Source organism: Triturus cristatus, chromosome 9 (assembly GCF_964204655.1).
Source record: "Triturus cristatus chromosome 9, aTriCri1.1, whole genome shotgun sequence".
Lineage (NCBI taxonomy): Eukaryota > Metazoa > Chordata > Amphibia > Caudata > Salamandridae > Triturus > Triturus cristatus.
Window position 1 is genome coordinate 589,774,034 of NC_140592.1, and position 7,958 is coordinate 589,781,991.

Genomic DNA, 7,958 nt, shown 5'->3' on the forward strand with positions numbered 1-7,958 from the left:
CACTGGCTGATTTACAGTCAAAGTACTTCCCTACCTTAGAGGGATCAAATAACCTATTAGGCTTCCCCTGAAACCCCCTCCTCTTGAAGTTGGATTGGTTCGGGAGCCCTACTCCCTGCACAAGTTTTCGTGGGTCTTGTGAGGACTCTTTCTGTTTTTGACCTTCTTTCCCCTGGGCTTTTCCCTAGGGTGGGGGCTGTCCTCCTTTCTGTTGATCACCCCCATTGTTCTGATTGGAAACCCTGGTACTCACTCAACAGTTGCTTCTTACAGCTCTCTTCGATCTGACAGCTTAGATTCCACTAGGTACTGGCGTAACTTATCCCGTACACAATGAGTTAGGATGTGCTCTTTAAGAATTTAAGAATTAATCATGCAGCCCCTTATAAGTACTTGCTTATTTACATTCAATCCAGCTCTCTAGTGCCATCACTGAGATGTCAACAAAGTCCACCAAGGACTGTGTGCTCGCTTTCTGGGTGTCGCTGAACTTCACCCTGTACTGCTCTCGGGTCAGACCAAATGTCTTGACTAGGCATCTTTTCATGTGTGGGTAGGATTTCTCCTCCTCCTTACTCTGGATCAGGAGCCTATCCCTGCCAGCTGCCAGGATCAGTTCCCACAGAAGTAAACCCCACTGCTTGGAGCAGACCGTTTCATCTCAAGGGTCCTCTTAAATGCAGTCAGCCATTTGTCGATGTCATCCCCTCTACATACCTTGGGGAGCTAGGTATCAAACGTACCACCCCGGGGAATCTCAATCTCTTCTTCACTTTCGCTGACACCTTTTCTTCTCTCCTCCTCCCTCCCCCATTTCTTCTCAGCTAGGGTCACTTTCCTCTCTTCCAGGACTAGCTCCCTCTCTCTTAGGGACATCTCTGTGTTATGTATGGGAGAACCTCCCATCCTCCCACCAGTTGGAATGATAAACCTAGTACTGGAAGTAATGGAAGAACTATCATCATCCTCCTCCAGGATGAGGTTGGAGTGGTCAATATCCTGCTCCCCTTCATTCTCTGGAGCTGATCTTGCCTACGCCTTAAGGGCCCTAATCAATTCTGCCTTCCTAATCTTGTTAGTAGCAGATAGCCCCCTAGCTCCATTGAACCCTAAGCTTAGCCACTGTGAGTTTAGTCAGGTTAACCAGATTTAGCACCATGGTATCCCTACTTTTGAGTCATACAAACTTTACAAAGCAGAAATAGAACACATTTTAAAAAAAATATGGCTTAAGAATCAGTTCAGTCTAAATTTCTAAAATTTTAAAATTGAAAGTTGGGTTCTAAGTCAATTAGAGGGTTTTTCAAGATCTTAACTTAATTTACTGTATGGTGTAATCTAAACACTACAACGTATCCTCACTTTTGAATGCCAAATGTTGGGAAGTGGATTATTAGTAGTGACTTACTGCTAGTAATAAGGCCACAAACACAATAAGAGGGTCAGTCAAGGTCTCAATAAATTATTCCCTTGCTCAACCCTTGATAGCTAGCAACCAGCAGGCAGCCGTAACTTAGACAGGCGTGTTCAACACATTAAGTAAGTAAGACACAACACATAATAAAAATCCAACTCAAATTTATAAAAATAGATTATATTTTTTGAACAAATAGACACCAAAACAACACAAATCTAATATGGGGAACCAGAGATATGAATTTTTAAAGTATAAGCACTTTCTAGAGTTTAAAAACATAAAGCTCCACTTTGGGGCATCTGATTACGCTTGACCAGGACAAATTCTAAGTTTAATGCTGACGCGATGGAGCTCTGGTCAGATACTCTAAGCGGGAGGCCTCAGTCAAAACTTTACCTTCGCACTTAGAAACTTTTCTGGAGGATTTTGAGCGATCCCCTCCAGCAGGCTGATTTAGATACAATGTCGTCTGATTGCTTCTCCGCGAGGCCTCAGTCAAATCCTGGAAGTCTGGAGCTCTGGAGCTTTCAGAGGGATGAACCTGAAATCCACGCAGGGTCGCGGTTGAAGTTAGCCAGCTTGACTCTCGATGTCAAGTCGGTCACATTATGGAGCATTTTTTTTTAAAAGTTCACAAACTTTACCGAACTTCTTCCTGAAATTTCTCTTGAGGGTTCAGTGTCCAAAACACAAAGGGTCTGGAACCTCTTAGATGGTTGTTGGGATGTCTGGACTACAATTCCCACAATGCACCTGGCGAAATCCAAAGGTCCACTGGACACACTCAATGAGGGGACTCTTGGTGGATATGATGCAGGTGGGATCTATTCACATGTAGCTTGCAGGGAGTCCACTTCGTAATCCTTCTTTAAGCAAGGCAAAGTCTTTATTGCTGTAGTACCAGATTGTGCAGCAGGTGCAGTCTTTCAGAGTGTAGTCCTTTGGATGCAGATCCAGATTCTAACAGGGCAGTTCTGCTTCTCTGTGTAGTTTTAGGCAGCAGATCTGAGGAGCTATGGAGTTCCGGTTGTCAAGCGGGGGGCACCCCTGACCAATGAGATGCAGGTCGTCACCCAGGTTTATGACCACTTCCTCAAAGTGTGGCATATTCTTGTCCCAGAAAGCACAATTTTTATAAAATCCAACACGGAGAAAGTCTCTCCTTTGGGGCTAGATCTTACTAAGCCAACCCACTGGTGTCTTCGTTTCACTAACACACCCCTTCCAATCCCCTTACTAATCTAATTACTGAGGATCCGACATTTCCAGGGGTGCAGGATGTGGGGCTCAGCCTGTGCTGGTCCCAAACTGTCATTCTCTCTTTGAAGACCAGTTTGGCTTGCCCACCATTTTCCTGCCTATTGGCTTCTGCAGCTAATGTTCCACACCCACAGGAAGTCCATTGTCTACTTTGACAGGACACTTGGTGTATTTATTTCTTGACCCTTTCTTGTGAAGGGGAATGATGAGGCCAGTCCTTCATGAAGCCAGTACTTCTTTATGGAGCCAGACAGAATTGAATACAGCTGTTGAGAAGGGGCAGCACTGGATGGGTATTCTGGTACACATCTGTGAGTACTTTATCATTGGTTCTGGCTCCTGCTCATCAAATTCTTGTTGTCCTGACTCAAAAGGCCTAGCTCCATTTGTAAGCATTGGGAAAATGTTCTTGGGTTGATTGTCCCTGGTCGGATTAATCTCAGCAAAATTGGATGGTACTTACTCATTCAAGTATAGTTTTTTTGGTGGACCCTCGCAACCCCATCTTACTAACTCCCAGAATTTGTGAGAGCCTTCTGGTTGACTGAGGCCTAAAGAGCTTCCCATGCCTTAAATCGAAGCTAGGCATTTATAGTTATTTTTTAGTTGCAAGAGGCACTTCTCGCCATCTTTGGCTTTTAGCAATCTTCATCAACCTATGCATGGTGTTAGAGTTTGGATGCGTTGTTGCTGCCATAAATTGTATTGTGCCATAAACTGGAGTTTACAGCCAGGATGTGCTCAATATTACTAATCATTAAGTCCCTTTGATAGCTTGTAATGCTTAATTAGGATAAATAAATGTGCTCCCATTGATTAAGTGCTGGTGGATTTGCAGCTTTTCATAACTTGAATCTCCGGTGTATGTTTTTCCTACTGGGATTAAGGATGACATTGCAGAGTGGGGGGGAACGGCTACTTTGTTTCCTAGTTTGGCCTGCTTGTGGCAGGGATAGTAGCAGTAAAAAATAAAAATTGTCACACTCCATCCTGGGCACCACTAACATGTCAGAGACCAAGTGACAGGCCTCCATGTTCAATATGATACAATTGATTATGATTTCATGATTTCCTTTTCTGAAGGTGCTTTGCGGCGGAGAATGTAATGGTGTGCAACCCTTTAAGGGACGTAGTGGTGCAGATATTAATAAAGTGCTCAATATTTCCACTTTCTTGCGATGCAACTGAAGTAGCGTGGTGGTAGGATGCCCCAAGTAGAATTTTGTTCCAGTAGAGAATGTTCAAGTAGCATCTGGTGCAAGTTAGTGTTTGGTCGCCACAAATTTTAATTTATTTATTATTGAGTTTATAAAGTGCACTGTCACTGACTGGTATCCTGGCACAGGTCATAACAGCTGGGGAAGATAGAGAAAAGGAAATGGAAAGATATCCATAGAGAAATACCTGTAGAGACATAGCTTCAGGAATAGCCAGCTGAATCCCAGTTACTTGGGAAACAGCCACGTTTTCAACGCACTCCTAATCTTCAATAGGTCAGACATGTATCTTAAAGAGTGGGTAAGTACATCCCAGAGCTTGGCTGCACGAACCGTAAAGGTCCTACCACCTTGCCTGGATTTCCTGAACTTCGGTACACAGAGTTGATTGGCTCTGTTGGGGATGTTGAGTCGTTCTATTCTACCCGTTGAGTCTCGAGGAATTTGATGATTTGTTTTGTGTTAGTGTCATATGTTATCAAGCAGAAACTCCAGGGAACTAAAGATTGGTAGGGTTTCCTGCGCAGTGCCTGGCAGGAGATATATACTCAAAATCTCCAACACCGAATGTGGCTTGCTTAGCTTCAAGTGATGGTCATTGTAACTTGTTCTAGCGAGGGCAAATACTGCGTTAAGTGAGAGATTGGTCTTGGCCTTTCTGTCTTCCTTTTGTCTGCTTTGAGACTGGGGTGGTGTACAATATGACACCATCAAGGTCGTTGGCCTCTGTTGCCCATTTTTCCTGAAAACAACAAATATCTTTCTTTTTAACCCCTTCTGTGCCACGCCCTTTCCCCCTCCTGTGCCGGGCGTTACATTAGCGGGCGGGGTTCATGACGGGATAGTCTCGTCATGGGCACAGCGCGACCGTGCTCCATGACGAGACTATCTCGTCATGGGCACAGAAGAGGTTAATAAAAATTAGCTAATCATTGTTCTCCTGTTTGCTTCCTAGACCTGCAATGATCCAGTTTAGAGTTTGAAGATTTTACTCTTCTAAATTTACCAGGGCTTTGGCGATGTCGCTGAGTCCTATTGGGTTCTACTAGGATCCTCCTGGAGCAATAGCAGAGGCTGCAGAGCCGGCGGTGATAAGCCATGTTGGGTTTGCTGTTGGGTGGTGAATGTGAAAGAAGAGCTGGCAGCCTTGCTTTCGCGCTATTTGTTTGTCGCACTTTAAATCTGAGTTTAGAGAATTCATTTTTATTTGGGAGCATAGTCGAGGGGCCACAAGCTGCTTTAATGGCCTACTGGGAAAACAGTGCTTGACTGCTAGATTATGCGGGCATTTGCTCCAATAAAACTGTGGGATACGGCTTGCACTGACCTGAGAAGCCTCGTCACTAGAATGATCCATTGTGCTAGTTCTTCGTAATGACCCGGGTTTGCTGTGAAAGTTGTTTGCTAGGTATGGAGTCCCGTTTCAATATTAAAGATTGAAATATATTTAATTGCCACTAGGCTGTTATTTCTGGCGCAAACTGCCTTTCGTTCGCTCTCTTGTGCAACACAGTTGATTACCCCCCACTCCCATGTCACAAACAATGTCAGATAACATGCAGAGGCTGTGGGTATTCAGAGTTCGCCCTAGCTTTCTTTACTCCAACAGAACATGTAAACATTGTCCAAAATTACACGACTTGTTTGCACATTTCTTGAAAAACAAACCATATACTCATCAGATCCTATTGATATTTACATTTATGTTTAAAGAGCTCCTGGGGAAGAAAATTACTTTAACCTATATTTTCCCAAATAGAGAACCGTTGAAAACAGAAAAAGCCACAACTTTTACCTGTGAGGGTTGACTTTCGCATACTATATTAAGAAAAGGTAGTGGGTGGGAGGACAGAACTACAAGGTTGCTTCTATGTATCCTTGAACATTCTAGCAAGAGGGGTCGTGACTTCCCGGCTTCCTACAGATTATTTCAGTTTGTTTATTCTACAGCTCAGCTGCAGGTTTGTGGTTCCCATATGTGATTATAATATCAAATACACCTTAGAAGGTAAAAGATATTGATTTTCTTTTTTTTTCAAGCAACACCTGTCATGATTGGTAAACAAACGTCCTTCCAGCTACATATAAACCCAGGCCTTCGTGTCAAATAAAACAGCATTTGGCAAACGATCACAGACGTGTCCTCCACGCCTTTGTCTCTGAAGTTCAAGATGAGGCTTCTCCTGGAGCTGTTGGTCTTCCAGATCTTCATCGGTGTCATAGCCGCCCAGTGCCCTGCGCCAAACGAGCTGAAGGATGAAAGCGGGAACAAGATCTGCGCCCGACTGTTTGAAGACAGCCACTACATCTTCGACAAGTCGTGTGGGGGCAAGTACCTGGATGCAATGAATGGCGAAGACGTTCCCTTCATGCCACTCTTCTGGAACAACAAGATCTCCTCCCTGGTGGTGGGCCCCCGATGCGAACTCAGGGTGTGGAGCACTTTTCCAAAGTCAGGAGACAATCGGAAATTTTCCTCTGGAATCGTCTACCAGCTGAAAGACATAAAAAAGGGCCTTTTTGGCAACTGGAACAATGCTATCTCCTCCTATTACTGCACCTGTAACTAAGAGCGCCATCTTTAAATGGGCAACATGAACAGTTGCTTTCCATCTTGTATGAAACGCTGGATGATGATGTCTTTCAAATGATATCTACCTAATAGTTGTTAATAATTGTAGGTGAATGCCAGTCACCACGGGTGCTCATAAATTAATTTTATACTATTTCTTAAATGCATACATACATTTTATTCATTGATGTTTTAAATTCGTTTTAATCGATGTGTGAAGTTTTCCCAATAATCATTGAAATTGAATGTATTTTTAAATCTGTGTTTTTATGAGTATTGTTATGACCGAATAAAGACTACTGAACTGAACTGATACCTACCTACAATGCTAGCAACACTGCAAAATAAAAAAAATTAATATATATCATTGGACTTTTGTGTGAGATTTAAATAATGTTTAAGCTGTTTTATGGTCTTGAAAGCTTCTTCTGCTAAGGTATTTTCCTTAACCTCTTATTTTGGGCGGCTTTTTGGTATCAATTAATAGGTTTTTTCAATGTATAAAGAATGCTCCCTTTTCTTCACTCATAGGGTGACTGTCGGTATTTCAATAAACATATAAATGAATCTGCCTCCGTTATTCATGCTGACAGTATAGTTAATAAAGTGGTTCCTCACGGTGTCATGATCTACTTTTATTGGTTGAAATAAAACTCTGAAATCCCTTATTTAATTCTTTGTATCTCTTTGAGGCAGCAAACTAACTAAAGTACCATCCTGAGATTGAAATATTATTTTCACCCACCTCATAATATGTGTGTCCTCACCCTGAATTGTGGTCAATATTTCGAGGTGCCTTAGCTTTTCAATTTGTTGTCTCATCTGTTCCCTGTACTTTAGTCAGATGTTTTCCAGGATTCCCTCCTTTTCTCTACCTCATTTACATTATCTTCTTAAACTTAATTTTCTAACTGTAGTGGGAGATCTCGAGTTGGCAGAAGGTGGTTGCACTTGTGTAATTTGAATATGTGCCCAGGGCCGGCTTTAGTGCTGGTGGCACCGGGTGCAACAATCTTTTTTGGTGCCCCCCATATCCATTCCCTCACTACCCTCCAACAGAGCCCTCATCTCTCCATGGCCCCCTCTCACATTAATTTAATTTGTTTTATTGTGCTACTAATACCAGTGTAGGGCGGGAGTGCACTTTACATCACAAACACATTATACACAGACAATGAATCATACAAGTATGTATATCAGTCTATAGGAATTGTTACATAAGAAAATAAGGATACAAGCTGTAGGGCTCATGTCAGCCATACTAGTAGGCAATATATTTTAAGAGTGTTTCTTTTGGCGAAACCCAAACTCAGGATGTACATGAGAAACATACCAGAGTACATGGGGTTGGCTTTACTAATAAGAATGTATCTTTACCTAAACACTTTTTTAGTAACATCAGGATAATGAAAGACTGGGGTGGGGGGGCATAACATTCTAAGCTATACCAGGCAGTTTGCATGCAGATCTTTGATGACAGTTCATAGTTCAC

At 42.7% G+C, this 7,958-nt stretch overlaps 1 pseudogene across 2 annotated transcripts in view; it reads left to right on the forward strand.

Annotated features, from left to right (window-relative positions):
• Positions 1-6,836, forward strand: part of LOC146798369 (syncollin pseudogene) — a 32,474-nt pseudogene extending 25,638 nt beyond the window's left edge. For both annotated transcript variants that reach the window (XR_014969146.1, XR_014969147.1), the window contains one exon: positions 5,935-6,836. The product of XR_014969146.1 is annotated as a syncollin pseudogene, transcript variant X1 (transcript). The remainder of the gene's footprint in view (positions 1-5,934) is intronic.
• The last annotated feature ends 1,122 nt before the right edge of the window (positions 6,837-7,958 follow it).